A 22910-nucleotide genomic window follows, 5' to 3' on the forward strand; every position below is an offset into this window, starting at 1 on the left:
TGTTACGACTTCAGTGCTACAAACAACTTGGAGAGAAATGGAATGCAGATTAGATGTATTTACGCCATTAATGATGCTCATATCGAGGTGTTTTTGAGTTGCCATACTTGTAGAAACAAACCGTCAATGAAAACATCAATTCATTTTCGAGTGATTACGTTTTAGACTGTATTGTTACGTGTTTAATGGAGACACCCTTTATGATTCTTTGTAGAATTATGGAACGTGTTTTAAGCTCACACGTTATTATGTTTCTGGAGAACGAAAACCTGCTCTTTAAATCAACATTGATTCCGCAAACGGAGAGATTGCAAAAACCAGCACCCTCTTATCGTCCATGAGACAAAAGCGCTCAGGCTGACACCGTGTGTTTTGATTTGCGGAAGGCACTTGATACAGTTCCGCACTGTCGTTTAACGAAGAAAATTCAGGCTTACCGAGTATCGGACGAAATTTGTACTGGATTCAGGACTAACTTGCAGATAGAACTCAACACGTCGATATTAACGGAACAAAATCGACAAATGCAAAGCTTATTTCGGAAGTATCTCAACGGTGTGTTATAGGTCCACTACTATTCAATGTTTCTATCAATGATTTAGTGGATAACGGTCGGGGCTCAATGAGGCTGTTCGCGGACGTTGCAGTTGTTCACAGGAGGGTTGCAACGCCAGAAAACTTTATCGAAATACAGTAACACGTGCAGGTACTGGCAGTTGACACTGAACGAAAATAAAGGTAATGCACTGCGCAGAAACAGGCGAAGAGATCCACTACAGTACTGTTCGATTACACTATCGTCGAAAAGTCACTAGAAACAGTAACTACCAGTATCGTAAAATACATAGGCCTGAACATCCGGAACGACCTAAGGTGGAATGGCTACATAAAACAAATAGCAGAAAAATCAAATGTCAGACTCAGATTCACGGGAAAAATCTTAAGGAAAAGTAATTTATCCACGAAAAAAATGGTTTGCAAAATACTTGTGCGAGCAAATATTGAATATTGTTCATCAGTATGAGTATCTTAACAAGAGGGGTTAATGGAAGAGTTAGACAAGATCCAACGAAGAGCGTCACATACCGTCACGGTTTCGTTTACTCGGAGCGAAAGCTTTACGGAGATGTTCAATAAACTACAGTGGCAGACGTTGCAGGAGAGGCGTTGTGCATAACGGAGATACTAACTGTTGAAATTTCGGGAGCCTATGTTCGAAGAAGAGACGGGTAACATGTTACTTCGTCCCCTATATGTCTTGCGAAAAGTCGTGACGAGAAAAGCAAACCAAATGTCATATGGAGCTTTACCGAGAGCATCATTCTTCGATGCGTCTTTCTTGAATAAAACAGGAAACGGGGGGAAAAGGTAGTGCTACCAGAGTACCCTCCACCACACACCGTAAGGTGGTTTGCAGAGTATAAATAAATGTAGATAAAGGGCACCAGTAGCACGAAGTGATGCGATGTACACCCCCAAAAAAAAAAAAGAAATAGGGATGGGGAAGGAATGAATTATCCGAATGGGCCGCAAATCGTTAGATGTGCTGTACATTTGAAGACAAACAAATGGTTAAAAATTCAGAAAAAATGTATGGTTTATTGAAGAGAAAGAGCTTCCCAAATTGAGCGACTTAATAACTCATTGGTTCTTGTCTGGTCCTTACGCAATTAGCTATGCGGCTTGGCACTGATTGACAGAATTGTTGGATGTTCTCCTGATAGATATCGTGCCAAATTCTGTCCAATTGGCGCGTTAGATGGTCAATATCCTGAGCTGGTTGGAGCGTCCTGCGCACACTGCTACAAACGTTCTCAACTGGGGGAAGATCCGGCGACTTTGCTGCACAAGATAGGTTTGGCAAGAACGAAGAGAACATCTACATCTACATCTACATGGATTCTCTGCAAATCACATTTAAGTGCCTGGCAGAGGGTTCATCGAACCACCTTCACAATTCTCTATTATTCCAATCTCGTATAGCACGCGGAAAGAATGAACACCTGTATCTTTCCGTACGAGCTCTGATTCCCCTTATTTTATCTTGGTGATCGTTCCTCCCTGTGTGGTGCAAAAAGTGCCAATTGACCCTGAATAAGGAAAAGTGTGATGTTATTCACATAAGTGCTAAAAGAAATTAGCTAAATTTTGATTACACGATAAGTCACACAAATGTGAAGGCTGTAAATTCAATTAAATACTTAGGGATTACAATTACAAAAAACCTAATTTGGAACGATCACATAGATAATATTGTGGGTAGAGCAAATCAAAGACTACGATTCGTTGGTAGAACACTTAGAAGGTGCAACAGGTCTACTAAAGAGACTGCTTACACCACATTTGTCCGCCCTATTCTGGAGTACTGCTGAGCGGTGTGGGATCCGCATCAGGTGGGACTGACGGATGACATCGAATAAGTACAAAGAAGGGCAGCTCGTTTTGTATTAATGCGAAATAGGGGAGATAGTGTCACAGACATGATACGTGAATTGGAGTCGTAATCATTAAAACAAAGGCGTTTTTCGTTGCGACGGGATCTTCTCATGAAATTTCAGTCACCAGTTTTCTCCTCCGATAGCGAAAACATTCTGTTGGTACCCACCTACATAGGGAGAAATGATTATAACGATAAAATAACAGAAATCAGGGCTCGCACAGAAAAATTTAAGTGCTCGTTTTTCCTGCGTGCCGTTCGAGAGTGGAACGGTTGAGAGACAGCTTGAAGGTGGTTCATTAAACCCTCTGCCAGGCACTTTAGTGTGAATAGCAAAGTAATCACGTAGATGTAGATGTTATAAAATTTTTAAATGAGCGATTACTCTCACGTATATCGTTTCATACGGAATACAGGTTCAGCTGCGACTCTCTGTTCATTACGAGTCAGCAAGTTTGTAATTTCGACTTTCCAATTATTTCCATAAATCGTGAATTTGGTAATGAGAATATATATATATATATATATATATATATATATATATATATATATATATATTAAAATTCTTGTAACATATGTGCATATCTTGGGCACTTGACACGTTCCACATCATAAAAGCTTCCGTACCGTGCGATTGATCAATGGAACACGCAACCAACCAACAGCGGCCAAGTCTTGGCTGTAGTAAACATTTTCAAATGAATATGGGCTGGAATAATTACACCGAGATGCGGAGGCTTGCACAGAGTAGACCAGCGCAAAGAGCTGCGTGAAACCAGTCTTCATAATGAAACTACGAAACTTATCTTCAAGTGTGACATTTCGTGCTTCCGCACATCTTACAAAATTTAAAAATCTTGTAGTATACATAAACATCTCAAGCCATAGTCAAAAACATGTCAGTTCCACAGCTTCAACTGTGTGTTACTAGAGCAGAAGTTATTCGTGTATGACAAAATATTATATGCGCGCAGGCACCAAATCTCAAGCTTGAAAATGATCATAATATCAAAATTACAGATGTGACACTTGACATTAAACAGTTTAAGGTGGAAATGTTTTCCCTGAAAAAGTTAACTTTGTGACACCCTGATCGCTCAAGAATTGTTTCGTGGGCATTTCTTCTGTCAGATGAGACACGTGCAACATGAGCAGTAGGTCGCAGTTTCGTTATCCCAGCTTTCATTTTTCAGTAGTTTTTTGAGTGGCAGTAGGAAAACCTAAATGGCCAGCCAGAGCACAATTGATAGAACTTTCACCAATCCTTAACTGGTACAGTGTGGATAAAAATGTCGCTTATGAACTAAATTTCGTGGTTATGATCTCTCAGTTTCACAAATCAACAATAAGCACAATTCCATTGTTGGAAAAAACTTGAGATCAGATGACCAAAGCCGACTCGCGGTATACCGTTGTTGTTGTTATTGTGGTCTTCAGTCCTGAGACTGGTTTGATGCAGCTCTCCATGCTACTCTATCCTGTGCAAGCTTCTTCATCTCCCAGTACTTACTGCAAGCTACGTCCTTCTGAATCTGCTTAGTGTATTCATCTCTTGGTCTCCCTCTATGATTTTTACCCTCCACACTGCCCTCCAATGCTAAATTTGTGATCCCTTGATGCCTCAGAACATGTCCTACCAACCGGTCCCTTCTTCTTGTCAACTTTTGCCACAAACTCCTCCCCAATTCTATTCAATACCTCCTCATTAGTTATGTGATCTACCCATCAAATCTTCAGCATTCTTCTGTAGCACCAAATTTCGAAAGCTTCTATTCTCCTTTTGTCCAAACTATTTATCGTCCACGCTTCACTTCCATACATGGCTACACTCCATACAAATACTTTCAGAAACGACATCCTGACATTTAAATCTATACTTGATTTTAACAAATTTCTCTTCTTCAGAAACGCTTTTCCTGCCATTGCCAGTCTACATTTTATATCCTCTCTACTTCGACCATCATCAGTTATTTTGCTCCCCAAATAGCAAAACTCCTTTACTACTTTAAGTGTCTCATTTCCTAATCTAATTCCCTCAGCATAACCTGACTTAATTCGACTACATTCCATTATCCTCGTTTTGTTTTTGTTGATGTTCATCTTATATCCTCCCTTCAAGACACCATCCATTCCGTTCAACTGATCTTCCAAGTCCTTTGCTGTCTCTGACAGAATTACAGTGTCATCGGCGAACCTCAAAGTTTTTATTTCTTCTCCATGGATTTTAATACCTACTCCGGATTTTTCTTTTGTTTCCTTTACTGCTTGCTCAATATACAGATTGAATAACATTGGGGACAGGCTACAACCCTGTCTCACTCCCTTCCCAACCGCTGCTTCCCTTTCATGTCCCTCGACTATTATAACAGCCATCTGGTTTCTGTACAAATTGTAAATAGCCTTTCGCTCCCTGTGTTTTACCCCTGCCACCTTTAGAATTTGAAAGAGAGTATTCCAGTGAACATTGTCAAAAGCTTTCTCTAAGTCTACAAATGCTAGAAACGTAGGTTTGCCTTTCCTTAATCTTTCTTCTAAGATAAGTCGTAAGGTCAGTATTGCCTCGCGTGTTCCAATATTTCTACGGAATCCAAACTGATCTTCCACAAGGTTGGCTTCTACTAGTTTATCCATTCATCTGTAAATAATTCGCGTTAGTAGTTTGCAGCTGTGGCTTATTAAACTGATTGTTCGGTAATTATCACATCTGTCAACACCTGCTTTCTTTGGGATTGGAATTATTATATTCTTCTTGAAGTCTGAGGGTATTTCGCCTGTCTCATACATCTTGCTCACCTGATGGTAGAATTTTGTCAGGACTGGCTCTCCCAAGGCTGTCAGTAGTTCTAATGGAATGTTGTCTACTCCCGGGGCCTTGTTTTGACTCAGGTCTTTCAGTGCTCTGTCAAACTCTTCACACAGTATCGTATCTCCCATTTCGTCTTCATCTACATTCTCTTCCATTTCCACAATATTGTCCTCAAGTACATCGCCCAAAAATATTGTTGATGCAGAAGCTTTCATTACTTGCAGTGCAATAAAACTTTAGCAGTGGCAAAACAGGCTGTATTTGTCTGAGCCTGAACGAAACAGTTTTCGTAGCGAATAAGATAGTGAAACTGACGAGACAAAACATGAAGGTTGTGAAGCTGATTCAGGTTCTGAATTGTCTCCTAGTAATAAAAGGGCCCCACCCCCATGAACCATGGACCTTGCCGTTGGTGGGGAGGCTTGCGTGCCTCAGCGGTACAGATGGCCGTACCGTAGGTGCAACTACAACGGAGGGGTATCTGTTGAGAGGCCAGACAAACGTGTGGTTCCTGAAGAGGGGCAGCAGCCTTTTCAGTAGTTGGAGGGGCAACAGTCTGGATGATTGACTGATCTGGCCTTGTAACACTAACCAAAACGGCCTTCCTGTGCTGCACTGCGAACGGCTGAAAGCAAGGGGAAACTACAGTCGTAATTTTTCCCGAGGGCATGCAGCTTTACTGTATGATTAAATGATGATGGCGTCGTCTTGGGTAAAATATTCCGGTGCTAAAATAGTCCCCCATTCGGATCTCCGGGCGGGGACTATCGTTATCAGGGGAAAGAAAACTGGTGTTCTACGGATCGGAGCGTGGAATGTCAAAATCCTTAATCGGGCAGGCAGGTTAGAAAATTTAAAAAGGGAAATGGATAGGTTGAAGATAGATATAGTGGGAATTAGTGAAGTTCGGTGGCAGGAGGAACAAGACTTTTGGTCAGGTGAATACAGGGTTATAAATACAAAATCAAATAGCAGTAATGCAGGAGTAGGTTTAATAATGAATAAAAAAATAGGAGTGTAGGTAAGCTACTACCAACAGCATAGTGAACGCATTATTGTGGCCAAGGTAGACACGAAGCCCATGCCTACTACAGTAGTACAAGTTTATATGCCAACTAGCTCTGCAGATGATGAAGAAATTGATGAAATGTATGATGAGATAAAAGAAATTATTCAGGTAGTGAAGGGAGACGAAAATTTAATAGTCATGGGTGACTGGAATTCGAGAGTAAGAAAACGGAGAGAAGGAAACATAAAGGGTGAATATGGATTGGGGGAGAGAAATGAAAGAGGAAGCCGTCTGGTAGAATTTTGCACAGAGCATAACTTAATCATAGCTAACACTTGGTTCAAGAATCATAAAAGAAGGTTGTATACATGGAAGAATCCTGGAGATACTAGAAGGTATCAGATAAATTATATAATGGTAAGACAGAGATTTAGGAACCAGGTTTTAAATTGTAAGACATTTCCAGGGGCAGATGTGGACTCTGACCACAATCTATTAGTTATGAACTGTAGAGTAAAACTGAAGAAACTGCAAAAAGGTGGGAATTTAAGGAGATGGGACCTGGATAAACTGACTAAACCAGAGGTTCTAGAGAGTTTCAGGGAGAGCATAAGGGAACAATTGACAGGAATGGGGGAAAGAAGTACGGTAGAAGAAGGATGGGTAGCTCTGAGGGATGAAGTAGTGAAAGCAGCAGAGGATCAAGTAAGTAAAAAGACGAGGGCTAGTAGAAATCCTTGGGTAACAGAAGAAATATTGAAGTTAATTGATGAAAGGAGGAATTGTAAAAACGCAGTAAATGAAGCAGGCAAAAAGGAATACAAACGTCTCAAAAATGAGATCGACAAGAAGTGCAAAATGGCTAAGCAGGGATGGCTAGAGGACAAATGTAAGGATGTAGAGGATTATCTCACTAGGGGTAAAATAGATACTTCCTACAGGAAAATTAAAGAGATCTTTGGAGAAAAGAGAACGACTTGTATGAATATTAATAGCTCAGATGGAAACCCAGTTCTAAGCAAAGAAGGGAAAGCGGAAAGGTGGAAGGAGTATATAGAGGGTCTATACAAGGACGATGCACTTGAGGACAATATTATGGAAATGGAAGAGGACGTAGATGAAGTTGAAATGGGAGATGTGATACTGCGTCAAGAGTTTGACTGACCACTGAAAGACCTGAGTCGAAACAAGGCCCCGGGAGTAGACAACATTCCATTAGAACTACTGACAGCCTTGGGAGAGCCAGTCCTGACAAAACTCAACCACCTGGTGAGCAAGATGTATGAGACAGGCGAAATAGTCTCAGACTTCAAGAAGAATACAATAATTGCAATTCCAAAGAAAGCAGGCGTTGACAGATGTGAAAATTACCGAACTATGAGTTTAATAAGTCACAGCTGCAAAATAATAACGCGAATTCTTTACAGACGAATGGAAAAACTGGTCGAAGCCGACCTCGGCGAAGATCAGTTTGGATTCCGCAGAAATGTTGGAACACGTGAGGCAATACTGACCCTAAGACTTATCCTAGAAAATAGATTAAGGAAAGGCAAACCTACATTTTTAGCATTTGTAGACTTAGAGAAAGCTTTTGACAATGTTGACTGGAATAATCCTTTCAAATTCTAAGGGTGGCAGGGGTAAAATACAGGGAGCGAAAGACTATTTACAATTTGTACAGAAATCAGATGGCTGTTATAAGAGTCGAGGGGCATGAAAGGGAAGCAGCGGTTGGGAAGGGAGTGAGACAGGGTTGTAGCCTGTCCCCGATGTTATTCAATCTGTATATTGAGCAAGCAGTAAAGGAAACAAAAGAAAAATTAGGAGTAGGTATTAAAATTCATGGAGAAGAAATAAAAACTTTGAGGTTCGCCGATGACATTGTAATTCTGTCAGAGACAGCAAAGGACTTGGAAGAGCAGCTGAACGGAATGGACAGTGTCTTGAAAGGAGGATATAAGATGAACATCAACAAAAACAAAACGAGGATAATGGAATGTAGTCGAATTAAGTCGGGTGATGCTGAGGGAATTAGATTAGGAAATGAGACACTTAAAGTAGTAAAGGAGTTTTGCTATTTGGGTAGCAAAATAACTGAAGATGGTCGAAGTAGAGAGGATATAAAATGTAGACTGCCAATGGCAAGGAAAGCGTTTCTGAAGAAGAGAAATTTGTTAACATCGAGTATAGATTTAAGTGTCAGGAAGTCGTTTCTGAAAGTATTTGTATGAAGTGTAGCGATGTATGGAAGTGAAACGTGGACGATAAATAGTTTGGACAAAAAGAGAATAGAAGCTTTCGAAATGTGGTGCTACAGAAGAATGCTGAAGATTAAATGGGTAGATCACATAAGTAATGAGGAGGTATTGAATAGAATTGGGGAGGAGTTTGTGGCAAAAGTTGACAAGAAGAAGGGACCGGTTGGTAGGACATGTTCTGAGGCATCAAGGGATCACAAATTTAGCATTGGAGGCCAGCGGGGAGGGTAAAAATCGTAGAGGGAGACCAAGAGATGAATACACTAAGCAGATTCAGAAGGATGTAGGTTGCAGTAAGTACTGGGAGATGAAGAAGCTTGCACAGGATAGAGTAGCATGGAAAGCTGCGTCAAACCAGTCTCAGGACTGAAGACAACAACAACAACAACAACAACAATAAAAGGGCCAGTTCTAGGTAACAGTTGTTATTTCTTTGGCAAAGGAAATAACTTGAGATGGTGATCACAGCCTCCAGCGCGCCGTCTGAGAACGTCAGCACGTAACTTGGTCAAGAAATCTCCATGCTTTAGGAGTGCTGCAAGGAATATTGAAAATATTGAAAAAATCGACTTTTGGTACTGTCTTTCCTTTGGTAGAATGGTGGATGAGCTAATAAAATACACAAATTAAAAAATTAATTTTCAAAGAAAGAGAGCAGCGCAGTCATCAAGTACATGTGATAGAAATGGAAATTTTTTCAGGTTTGCTGTATTTTGCTGGTGCATTCAGATTAGGACACGAAGATCTGAATTCTCTCTTTGTCTCTGATGCAACTGATCGTGATATTTTGGTGCTTCATGGCTCTCAAGAGCATCCATCTGTCACAGGCCGAATAGGGAGACCAACCAATTCTGCAGTACCTGCATAAGATCCATGTGTGTCATGCGCGCTGTACGTGTGTGTTAAGTGCGAGTCTCACGAAGTGAATGAGAATCGATACAAGGTAACCTTTTCATTTTGCTATATTGTATACAATAATTTTATGGGGGAGGAAAGTATTTGAATCACTTCTTGTTCTAGCTTGTAAATACATTTGTCACATTATGTATCCTACATGTTTTACTGATTATCCACCAATCTTGCAAAATCCTCAAGGAGATCATAAAAACTGTTATTTTTTTTTAAGTTTACGCAATACAATTAAATTTTGTAATTGTCATGGAATATAATCATCCGTATGCTTTGTATACCTGTCGGAAGATCATATATAGAGTGTTTCTTAGTGTTAATCCGAACAATAATTTTAAAAAGTAGGTCATTTTGACCTGCATCATACTCGTTAGGCAGGAAACTTGCTGGTAGGTTTAAAATGCGTGTCATGCCAGGACAGATGGACTTGCCTGTCACGGACAATGTTCTTGCCGTCTGAGCAACCTAGGCGCGAGTCACGACTCATCTCGGAAAAGCAATGCTCCGGGATCGAGTTGCGGCCCGACACACTGTTTTAATCTCCGTAGAAGGTTCAAAAGAGCGCACACTCCGCTACAGAGTAAAAAAAATTCATCTGCACTTCCGACTAAGCAGCTAATGAGAATGTTTGATAATAACACGAAGCTATTATTTCATCTTAATTTCGTTCATCATATTGGATGTTTCAGGGAAGCTTGCAACTGTGTCATTCATGGTTTAAATAACGAAAATTGCACCAGCAGCTCGTGCAGTTGTTATTTAAAATATATTATTTTCCCCTCCTACTTCAACAGAAACAGATTACTAAAAAGTGGTTCAAATGGCTCTAAGCACTATGGGACTTACCATCTGAGGTAATCAGTCCCCTAAACTTAGAACTACTTAAACCTAACTAACCTGCCCGAGGCAGGATTCGAACCCGCGACTGTAGCAGCAGCGCGGTTCCGGACTGAAGCACCTAGAACCACTCGGTCACAACGGGCGGTCACAGATCACTCAGTCAGCGAATAAGTGCATGTGACATCTAGTCGAAACATTTACCAAACACACATTAGCAAATCAAAGCACTTTAAAAAACGTTTCCGGTTGCTTCACTGACACTTATCTGACTTACCGAAACGGCTTCATAGACGAACTGAATTTTCATGATGCGTTGATTTTGGCACCGTTTCAGAAAAATTTCCTTAAATTACGAAGGAATGTGGACGAAGCGGCTGTAATGGTAGACGGCGCTTAATATTTTGCCGTCAAGTCAGGCGCTCAGTGCGACCCAGCGGAATCCGCATAGCAAAATCGATCCAATGTCTGGCTGGCCAGACAGTCTGGGTGTGGTTTCTTGGCTACCTTCCATGAGCACCGCAAAATCGCTATACGCTTACTTCTGCGGCGCCTCCAGCAAAGGAATTCCTTGGATATACTGCTTTTAAAATTGCGCAATGTATCGCTGTACTGGATGGTTACAATTAAACTCGTCGCTACCTGTACCCGTGGTCTAGGGATGCCGGCACGGTAGCTCAGCGTGTTCGGTCAGAGAGCCGGTTGGCCTCTGTAATAAAAAACTGAGTGGAACGATCACCCACCGAACTTGAACAGGATGTCTTGCGACGTCCGCAACGACCAAACACAACGATAAAAAAAAAAAAAAAAAAAAAAAAAAAAAAAATGTAGCGTCTTTGACTCCTAATCAAAACGTCTTCGGTCCCGGGTTCGATCCCCGCCACGGCCTAAATTTTGATAAATAACCAGCATTGGCGGCCTAAGACTTCCGGCATAAGAAGTCAGCCTCATTCTGCCAACGGCCTTGTCAAAGAGGGCGGAGGAGCGGATAGAGGTTCAGGGCACTCTCTTGTCCTAGGGGTGGGAAATTGCCCTTAAAGGCGGAAGAATCAGCAATGATCCACGACATGAGGATGCAGAAGGCAATGGAAACCACTGCATTAAAGACACGTAACGTGTATTCACAGGACATGTGGCCTGTAATTGAAGAAGTGCCATGATGATCTCTCGATTGGCAAAAGATTCCGGAATAGTCCCCCATTCGGATCTCCGGGAGGGGACTGCAAAGGGGGAGGTTACCATGAGAAAAAGATTGAATAATCAACGAAAGGATAACGTTCTACGAGTCGGGGCGTGGAATGTCAGAAGCTTGAACGTGGTAGGGAAACTAGAAAATCTGAAAAGGGAAATGCAAAGGCTCAATCTAGATATAGTAGGGGTCAGTGAAGTGAAGTGGAAGGAAGACAAGGATTTCTGGTCAGGTGAGTATCGGGTAATATCAACAGCAGCAGAAAATGGTATAACAGGTGTAGGATTCGTTATGAACAGGAAGGTAGGGCAGAGGGTGTGTTACTGTGAACAGTTCAGTGACCGTGTTGTTCTAATCAGAATCGACAGCAGACCAACACTGACAACGATAGTTCAGGTGTACATGCCGACGTCGCAAGCTGAAGATGAACAGATAGGGAAAGTGTATGAGGATATTGAAAGGGTAATGCAGTATGTAAAGGGAGACGGAAATCTAATAGTCATGGGCGACTGGAAAGCAGTTGTAGGGGAAGGAGTAGAAGAAAAGGTTACAGGAGAATATGGGCTTGGGACAAGGAATGAAAGAGGAGAAAGACTAATTGAGTTCTGTAACAAGTTTCAGCTAATAAGAGCGAATACCCTGTTCAAGAATCACAAGAGGAGGATGTATACTTGGAAAAGGCCGGGAGATACGGGAAGATTTCAATTAAATTATATCATGGTCAGACACAGATTCCGAAATCAGATACTGGACTGTAAGGCGTACCCAGGAGCAGATATAGACTCAGATCACAATATAGTAGTGATGAAGAGTAGGCTGAAGTTCAAGACATTAGTCAGGAAGAATCAATACGCAAAGAAGTGGGATACGGAAGTACTAAGGAATGACGAGATACGTTTGAAGTTCTCTAACGCTATAGATACAGCAATAAGAAATAGCGCAGTAGGCAGTACAGTTGAAGAGGAATGGACATCTCTAAAAAGGGCCATCACAGAAGTTGGGAAGGAAAACATAGGTACAAAGAAGGTAGCTGCGAAGAAACCATGGGTAACAGAAGAAATACTTCAGTTGATTGATGAAAGGAGGAAGTACAAACATGTTCCGGGAAAACCAAGAATACAGAAATACAAGTCGCTGAGGAATGAAATAAATAGGAAGTGCAGGGAAGCTAAGACGAAATGGCTGCAGGAAAAATGTGAAGACATCGAAAAAGATATGATTGTCGGAAGGACAGACTCAGCATACAGGAAAGTCAAAACAACCTTTGGTGACATTAAAAGCAACGGTGGTAACATTAAGAGTGCAACGGGAATTCCACTGTTAAATGCAGAGGAGAGAGCAGATAGGTGGAAAGAATACATTGAAAGCCTCTATGAGGGTGAAGATTTGTCTGATGTGATAGAAGAAGAAACAGGAGTCGATTTAGAAGAGATAGGGGATCCAGTATTAGAATCGGAATTTAAAAGAGCTTTGGAGGACTTACGGTCAAATAAGGCAGAAGGGATGGATAATATTCCATCAGAATTTCTAAAATCATTGGGGGAAGTGGCAACAAAACGACTATACACGTTGGTGGGTAGAATATATGAGTCTGGCGACATACCATCTGACTTTCGGAAAAGCATCATCCACACAATTCCGAAGACGGCAAGAGCTGACAAGTGCGAGAATTATCGCACAATCAGCTTAACAGCTCATGCATCGAAGCTGCTTACAAGAATAATATACAGAAGAATGAAAAAGAAAATTGAGAATGCGCTAGGTGACGATCAGTTTGGCTTTAGGAAAAGTAAAGGGACGAGAGAGGCAATTCTGACGTTACGGCTAATAATGGAAGCAAGGCTAAAGAAAAATCAAGACACTTTCATAGGATTTGTCGACCTGGAAAAAGCGTTCGACAAAATAAAATGGTGCAAGCTGTTCGAGATTCTGAAAAAGGTAGGGGTAAGTTATAGGGAGAGGCGGGTCATATACAATATGTACAACAACCAAGAGGGAATAATAAGAGTGGACGATCAAGAACGAAGTGTTCGTATTAAGAAGGGTGTAAGACAAGGCTGTAGCCTTTCGCCCCTACTCTTCAATCTGTACATCGAGGAAGCAATGATGTAAATAAAAGAAAGGTTCAGGAGTGGAATTAAAATACAAGGTGACAGGATATCAATGATACGATTCGCTAATGACATTGCTATCCTGAGTGAAAGTGAAGAAGAATTAAATGATCTGCTGAACGGAATGAACAGTCTAATGAGTACACAGTATGGTTTGAGAGTAAATCGGAGAAAGACGAAGGTAATGAGAAGTAGTAGAAATGAGAACAGCGAGAAACTTAACATCAGGATTGAAGGTCACGAAGTCAATGAAGTTAAGGAATTCTGCTACCTAGGCAGTAAAATAACCAATGACGGACGGAGCAAGGAGGACATCAAAAGCAGACTCGCTATGGCAAAAAAGGCATTTCTGGCCAAGAGAAGTCTACTAATATCAAATACTGGCCTTATTTTGAGGAAGAAATTTCTGAGGACGTACGTCTGGAGTACAGCATTGTATGGTAGTGAAACATGGACTGTGGGAAAACCGGAACAGAAGAGAATCGAAGCATTTGAGATGTGGTGCTATAGACGAATGTTGAAAATTAGGTGGACTGATAAGGTAAGGAATGAGGAGGTTCTACGCAGAATCGGAGAGGAAAGGAATATGTGGAAAACACTGATAAGGAGAAGGGACAGGATGATAGGACATCTGCTAAGACACGAGGGAATGAATTCCATGGTACTAGAGGGAGCTGTAGAGGGCAAGAACTGTAGAGGAAGACAGAGATTGGAATACGTCAAGCAAATAATTGAGGACGTGGGTTGCAAGTGCTACTCTGAGATGAAGAGGTTAGCACAGGAAAGGAATTCGTGGCGGGCCGCATCAAACCAGTCAATAGACTGATGACAAAAAAAAAAAAAACCTTAGAGGACCTTCATGAAAAACAAGCCATCGTAGTATAATGAAACTTTATGGAAATATTTGTAAGGACGTGCGCAAGAGAAATAGCGAATAAATCTTTGAAAGAAACACATCTTAATTTGACATGAGAGGGCACCATTTCTTAATTGCGTACCATGAGTGAGTTCCAGATTAATAGTGTTGCTCATACTGACGACCTTCTGCAGCTACGACAGACTGGAACCGCACTAGAGATACCATTTCACCATTTATTGTTCGCAGCGGTTTTCGAACGGCGGACCATGGAATGTTCAGCTGTCGTGACGCAGCTCGTGCACTGCTTGAAGATAACACATTGCATTCGGTATTGTTAGCCACTAACTTCTTCAACAATTCCTGGAGCAATTGGCTGTTGGCCTCTCCCGGGAGCAAACCCCAAATCGCCAATTAATTATAACTTCCGAATCACGTTCTTCAACCCCGGTGTGGGAAGAGGGCCTCTCCGTATACATTTAATGCGTCGGTACTCGCGAAGACCAGCCGGACTAATGCTGTTGTTTTGATAAGCCGGCTTTCGTGGGCGAGCGCTTCTAGGCGCTTCAGTCTGGAACCGCCCGACCGCTACGGTCGCAGGTTCGAATCCTGCCTCGGGCATGGATGTGTGTGATGTCCTTAGGTTAGTTAGGTTTAAGTAGTTCTAAGTTCTAGGGGACTGATGACCTCAGATGTTAAGTCCCGCCGGCCGGAGTGGCCGTGCGGTTCTAGGCGCGACAGTCTGGAACCGAGCGACCGCTACGGTCGCAGGTTCGGATCCTGCCTCGGGCATGGATGTGTGTGATGTCCTTAGGTTAGTTAGGTTTAAGTAGTTCTAAGTTCTAGGGGACTGATGACCTCAGATGTTAAGTCCCATAGTGCTCAGAGCCATTTGAACCATTTTTTTGTTTTGATAAAACAGCTTTACTAGTAAGGCCCTGCTCCCGTGGTTCAGAGGCGTGTTGACTGTCTGCAGCTGCAATACACAGTGATGCTTGTGTTTCAACTCAAAAAACGCTGCAAATTCTGCAACACACAGTCTGATCAGCATTCCTGTAAAGTTGGGTATCCATACGGTAAACAATTTTCCGCCTGCACTGTTGGCGGTTATCGCTGAAACAGCCACTTTTCGATTACAACGCTTTTTGTGTCCCATACCAGTTTAAACTGAGAGTTAAAACCATTGAAAATAACCAGTCTCTGAAATAACCAATTTTCAGATCTTATTCATACTATTTCCACTAATAAACGTATAAATACAACGAATACGAAAAAGTTGTGACTTTCTCAGTTTGAAGACACATAGAATGAAATATTAAGTTAAATAGCCAACCCGCGCGGGATTAGCCGAGCGGTCTGAGGCGTTTCAGTCATGGCCTGTGCGGCTGGTCCCGGCGGAGGTTCGAGTCCTCCCTCGGGCATGGGTGTGTGTGTTTGTCCTTAGGATAATTTAGGTTAAGTAGTGTGTAAGCTTAGGGACTGATAACCTTAGTAGTTAAGTCCCATAAGATTTCACACACATTTGAAGATTTTTTAAATAGCCTAATAAAAGAAAACTTTTCTCGAAAAGTGCTAAACACAAAAAGTCACAAGTATTCTCGAATTGATTCTGATTTTATAAAACTCTGCTCAAACATAATGTTGCAATATGGTATCATACCACTATTTGGGCATTATAAACGGTCAGAGCAGAAAGGTGAAAACTGAGGTTGAAGAACTCTGTTTTTCGTGTTAATTCGTCTGTTTTCAAGGGCTACAAGCAGATAAAGGAATATTATGTAGACACAGGCAGAAGATCAGTTGCATTACTGTTGCTGTAATAATTCGACGTCTTTTTTTTATTTCATAGAAATGGTAGACAAATCTTTAATCTTTTAAAGTAAATGGAGCATTGTGCTTCATTGCTACACCAATTCACAAAAATGTATCTAGGCTATGGTTGGTACCATTCTGCAATACAACGACGACAGCTAGAAATTACCGTATAGACCAGGCGACGCCAAGTCTTGCACACTGCATGCAGTACACGCGTACCTTAAGCCACGGTACACGGCAACACCTCATCAATGTCTCAGAAATGCCGTACTACACTACTGGACATTAAAACTGCTACACCAAGAAGAAATGCAGATGATAAACGGGTATTCATTGGACAAATTTATTATACTAGAACTGACATGTGATTACATTTTCACACAATTTGTGTGCATAGATCCTGAGAAATCAGTACCCAGAACAACCACCTCTGCCCGTAATAACGGCCTTGATACGCCTGGGCATTGAGTCAAACAGAGCTTGGATGGCGTGTACAGGTACAGCTGCACATGCAGCTTCAACACGATACCACAGTTCATCAAGAGTAGTGACTGGCGTATTGTGACGAGCCAGTTGCTCGGCCACCATTGACCAGACGTTTTCAGTTGGTGAGAGATCTGGAGAATGTGCTGACCAGGACAGCAGTCGAACATTTTCTGTATCCAGAAAGGCCCGTACAGGACCTGCAACATGCGGTCGTGCATTATCCTGCTGAAATGTAGGGTTTAGCAGGGATCGAATGAAGGGTAGAGCCACGGGTCGTAACACATCTGAAAAGCAACGTTCACTGTTCAAAGTGCCGTCAATGTGAACAAAAGTTGACCGAGACGTGTAACCAGTGGCACCCCATATCATCACGCCGGGTGATACGCCAGTATGACGATGACGAATACACGCTTCCAATGTGCGTTCATCGCGATGTCGCCAAACACGGATGCGACCATCACGATGCTGTACACAGAACCTGGATTCATCCGAAAAGATGACGTTTTGCCATTCGTACACCCAGGTTCGTCTTTGAGTACACCATCGCAGGCGCTCCTGTCTGTGATGCGGCGTCAAGGGTAACGGCAGCCATGTTCTCCGAGCTGATAGTCCATGCTGCTGCAAACGTCGTCGAACTGTTCGTGCAGATGCTTGTTGTCTTGCAAACGTCCCCAGCTGTTGACTCAGAGACGTGGCTGTACGATCCGTTACAGCCATGCGGATAAGATGCCTGTCATCTCGACTGCTAGTGATGCGAGGCCGTTGGGATCCAGCACGGCGTTCCGTATTACCCTCCTGAACCCACCGATTCCATATTCTGCCAACTGTCATTGGATCTCGACCAACGCGAGCAGCAATGTCGCGATACGATAAACCGCAATCGCATTAGGCTACAATCCGACCCTTATCAAAGTCGGCAACGTGATGGTACTCATTTCTCCTCCTTACACGAGGCATGACAACAACGTTTCTGTCGTGTTGGTAGAAGAGCCAACACTGTTTTTCTAGAGGAGGCCGAAATGCACGCGTTTAATTACACGCTGACTGGCGTGAAGTCTGGAACAGGACAATATCTTGAGAATTGCAAATAAAGTACGTAGTTGATATAATACTTAACTTTAATCCACAATTGTTGAACATCTCTCTTGTCGGTACATGTTATAACCACAATATATATAGCAAAGGATTATGGCGCCTTGCTAGGTCGTAGCAATTGACGTAGCTGAAGGCTATGCTAACTATCGTCTCGGCAAATGAGACCGTATTTGTCAGTGAAACATTGCTATGAACGTCGGCTGTACAACTGGGGCGAGTGCCAGTACGTCTCTCTAGACCCGCCGTGTGGCGGCGCTCGATCTGCAATCACTGATAGTGGCGACACGCGGGTCCGACGTATACTAATGGACCGCGGCCGATTTAAAGGCTACCACCTAGCAAGTGTGGTGTCTGGCGGTGACACCACAGTTTCACCAGGCAACGCCGGTCAACTGCTGCTTGTGTATGAGAAATCGGTTGGAAACTTTCATGTCAGCACGTTGTAGATGTCGGCACCTGCGCCAACCTTGTGTGATTGCTCTGAAAAGCTAATCATTTGCGTATCACAGCATCTTTTTCCTGTCGGCTAAATTTCGCGTCTGTAGCGCGTCATCTTCATGGTGTAGCAATTTTAATGGCCAGTAATGTAATTCTTCTGCCATGTGCTAGTTCCTAGTTTTTCTCGGCGTTGTTATTTAAATAGTTCTGGTCGCTTATACCATTTTAAAATTTCAACCAATGAAAAATTTACAAATAAAATTTACCACTTTTTTAAAGAGTGGAACGGTAGAGAGACAGCTTGAAGGTGGTTCACTGAACCGTCTGCCAGACACTTTATTGTGAATTGCAGAGTAATCACGTAGATGTAGATGTAAAACAAGAAAAATTTTAGCACTGCTGCTATGGCTATTTGATATTTCTGTTTTTCTACTGGTTTATTAGTAAAAAATAAAAAACACCAGCTATAACCAAGACCAACCGGTTATTCAGAACTAAAATACCGATACCGGTTTTTACCGGTCGGTTTTTCCCATACCTACTCTAATTGCTCAAGTAGCAATGCATCAGTACACTCTTTACATAGGCGAATCCATATAAAGTCGCTTATAAGCTCAATTACTACCATGGAATAATTAATTCCCATGTACTTAAAGTAGCTTGCGCACACCTTTTATCACACCCTCAGTAACGAACTGAAAAACAATATATACGAGGAGAGGAACTTTAATAGTGGCAACTATTCATTTACAGCTCCTACAAAGTAGATACATGTTTCAAAGTTTTACTGACCTTCAAAGTAGTCATCAGCATTGTATATAACCCGTTGCTAGCGATGTGGAAGTCGGAGGATACTCCTAACAGTGCCATTTGTGTTGACAGTTCGAGCGGCGCGGTCTCTTGCCCGACGAACTTGTAGCAGTTCTGAAGCGAATGCCGTGAAGTGTTTCCTTCAGTTCAGAAATCGAGTTGAACTTACGAGGGCTTAAGTCAGGGGAGCGCTGTAGATGGTATAGCACTTAGCTGCCCCATCAGTTGCCGGCTGGAGTGGCCGTGCGGTTCTAGGCGCTACAGTCTGGAACCGAGCGACCGCTACGGTCGCAGGTTCGAATCCTGCCTCGGGCATGGATGTGTGTGATGTCCTTAGGTTAGTTAGGTTTAATTAGTTCTAAGTTCTAGGCGACTGATGACCTCAGAAGTTAAGTCGCATAGTGCTCAGAGCCATTTGAACCATTTTTTTTTTTTTTTTTGCCCCATCAGTAAAACAAATCGCTCGGTGCGATTTGGAAGTCAAATAAGCTATGTTTGCGAAAAGTGATTCCAGTGCTGGGAAACTACTACCATTTATGATAATGTGCTTTCGGTACATTCGAAAAGTCGGTTATCCTCGCGAATTTTCATAGTTCCCCGGTTCCACTGTTTCTTGTTGAAGTGTAACTATAGGGGGCAGTCAAACGAAAGCGAGACAGATGGAAAAAATTAAGTAAACTGTTTATTATTTCAAAAGTAGTTGCTATAACTGTTACTGCAAGTGTCCCACTGTGAGACAAGACAGTCATTCATTGCCTTCATGGGAAAAATGTTTGCGGTTGCCTACAAAAATGTGATGGTACCCAGGCGTGTATCTCTTCGTCCGAGGTAAATCGACGGCCGCGAATGTCTTCTTCAGGGCTCCAAAAACATGAAAATCTCGTGGGAAGAGATCATGATTGCATGGAGGATTTGTAAGGGCTTGCTAGAGAAACTTCTGCAGCGTAGCCGAAACAACAGGCTCGCCAGCTCCGGAAGTGCAAGAGCCTGCTGCTAGTTGACTTTCTGAAACACGGCGCCAGAATTAACGCTAGGCGGTACGTGAACGCTTTGAAAAAACTGAAGCGCGCCATCAAGTCCAATCGCCCAGGACAGTTGACGGATGGCATAATTCTGTTGGAGCATGATGCGTACCCACATGTTTTTGCCGGGAATCCCTTACACACCCTCGGTGCAGTTCGGATCTCTCCCCATGCGACTGCCATATTTTTGGAGGCCTGAAGAAAGATATTCGTGGCCATCGATTTGCTACGGACGGAGAAGTGCATGTCTGAGTACAATCATGGTTCCGTAGGCAAGCTCAAACGTTTTTCCCCGATGGCATTGACCGTCTTGTCTCACATTGGGATATGTGTATTAACAGTTTTGGCGATTACTTTTGCAATAATAAACAGTTAATTTACTTTTTCTGTCTGTCTCGTTTTCGTTTAACTGCCCTTATAAGAATCACTGTAAAGAAGTTTCTACTACGACAAAACTTATTCACACATGCCACTGGTACTCATTTTTTCACATTTTATCCACTTACTTATTTGTTTTCAACGTACAGAAACGTTCTCAGTATTCTGTCACGGCGCCATTAGTCCCAGCGGCAATGTTCACTACCACACAAACTTGTAGTTTACTTTCTATTTGAAAGGGGAACAGTTCGTTATCAAGTTCGCCACTTTTTAAGATTCAGTTTTCACGGGTCTGTTCTAGTTATCAGTTGGACAGACTATGATTTAACAGTAAGTATAACAAGAGTGGTTGTGTATGAAAATATGGGACTTATATATTTGTGGGTAATGCAAACAAGTGGCATAAATAAGTCGCTCGGAGTGAGTGAATCATTATCATTTTGTATGCTTCCATCTCCTCTATGACAACAGTTTTAGTCACTTTTCCCATATTCGTCTCTTTAAATATCTGTAAGTGTGCTGATAACCTCGGTGATGAGTGCCCGTAAGCCATTTAAATTTAAGCTGCAGCTCTGTTTCTGGATGAATGTTACAAAAAGTTAGTCAGCCCTTGCAGACAGCCAGGAAACAATTGTAGCACAATCTCGGAAGACAGGAGTGTCTGCAATATACTCGCCACAAGGATGTAAAAGAAAGGTCAACATTTGGTCACCGAGAATGTCGCAATAAACATCCTAGTTCATGTTCAAGGTAACCTGCATGAGTGGTTCCAGCTCATGGTACGAAAAACATCCACAAAACACCACAGAACCACCTTCGGCCCGTATTATACTGTCTGCACATTGCAGGTTAAACACTCGATGGGACTGTCGGTGTGCTCGACACCTTACCGAAAATTGATGATCACACTACACGCATCCAGTCAGCTGCTGTTTTATTTGAGCACTGCAGACATACAGCTTCAAGCGTAGCTGTGAGCAATGGACTTTTGTGAGATGCCTGACTTCAGATGTACATAGGATGCAATTCCTCTGTAGCGTTCGTCGGCAGTTAATTGAAATGGCGCTGCATTAACTTACAGCAGGAACTCCTGTGAGGCTTGAAACCGACTGTCCTCGATACGTAAGATGTGACACTCGTCTCCAGTCCCTGTCGGTTAGGACCTTTTCACAACGTTTGTTCTCAGGCGTGTAAGTATTACACCATTTCTTGTACACACATTGTACAATCTGCTTTGGTGCATTACCAAATTGGACAACTCAGTTCACGGTGTCGTCATTGGCATGTCCGAACACGATAGCTTCTTTCTGCTATACCGTCTCGTCTCCATGTCTATCCGTCTTTAGGCGCTGATTCCATTCAACCGACTGTCAAATACACACTAGCTGACTGTAATGTCTCGGAAGGACGACGGTTCAATCCCACGTCCGGCCATCCTGATTTAGGTTTTCCGTGATTTCCCTAAATCGCTCCAGGCAAATGCCGGGATGGTTCCTTTGAAAGGGCACGGCTGACTTCCTTCCCTAATCCTATGAGACCGATAACCTCGCTGTTTGGTCTCTTCTCCCAAACAACCAACCAACCAATCTGTAAAGTCTTGCGTCCGCAGTGGAAGGTCACATGGCTGCCTTGTACCGGTTCTGCCCAACCTACAGCGCTCCAAACCAACTAGAGTGCTGTTTTAAAGTGGGGGGGGGGGGGAGGAGGAGTTAAGTTTTCTCCTGTGAGCTTACATTCATATAAGCTCAGTATCTCTCCTTCTTGTCCACCCCAGCAAAATGACACCCCTCAAGCTCCGAACCACCAGTACGTTTCTGCTCCCATTTCCAGCTCTTTAGAAGGTCACCTCCACACCATACTGGATAAGTGCTCCTGGCAGAATGAATATGGAGAAGTATGTTTCATTTTTTGAAAAATTTTTATTTGAAAGGCTGTGGATGTTTTGAGGTTCACCCCACGGTATATACTTTTCAGACAAATTTCAGCCATGTGGCAGTGGAGGTGAACAGTTCTATCATTTCCCTTAGCACTGTACTGAAAACCTTGCAGGAAACTGGTGTACTGACCTGATTTTAACTTTTGTCTGGGTCAATACTTCTTAGAATATGAAAAATTTGGAAACTAGTGTGTGTGTGTGCGTGTGTGTGTATGTGTGTGTGTGTGTGTGTGTGTGTGTGTGTGTGTGTGTGGCGAATGAAGGGAGAGAGGATAGATATTAAAGTTTGCTGTACTTTTCTTAAGCACTTTAGAGATAGATCGAAAAACCTAAACCTGGATAGCTGGACAGTGATTTGAACTGCCATAACTCCCAAGGAAAGTCCAGCATCTCATCAATGGTTCATATTGCTCGGAGTGCAATATACCAATATATGTACAAAACACTCTCTGTAAATTATTATTACATTATTTCATACATTTTTCTCTTTGCTTTGTTAATCTTTTCCATTTCTTTCT

The sequence above is a fragment of the Schistocerca piceifrons genome, chromosome 1 (genome assembly GCF_021461385.2).
Source record: "Schistocerca piceifrons isolate TAMUIC-IGC-003096 chromosome 1, iqSchPice1.1, whole genome shotgun sequence".
NCBI lineage: Eukaryota > Metazoa > Arthropoda > Insecta > Orthoptera > Acrididae > Schistocerca > Schistocerca piceifrons.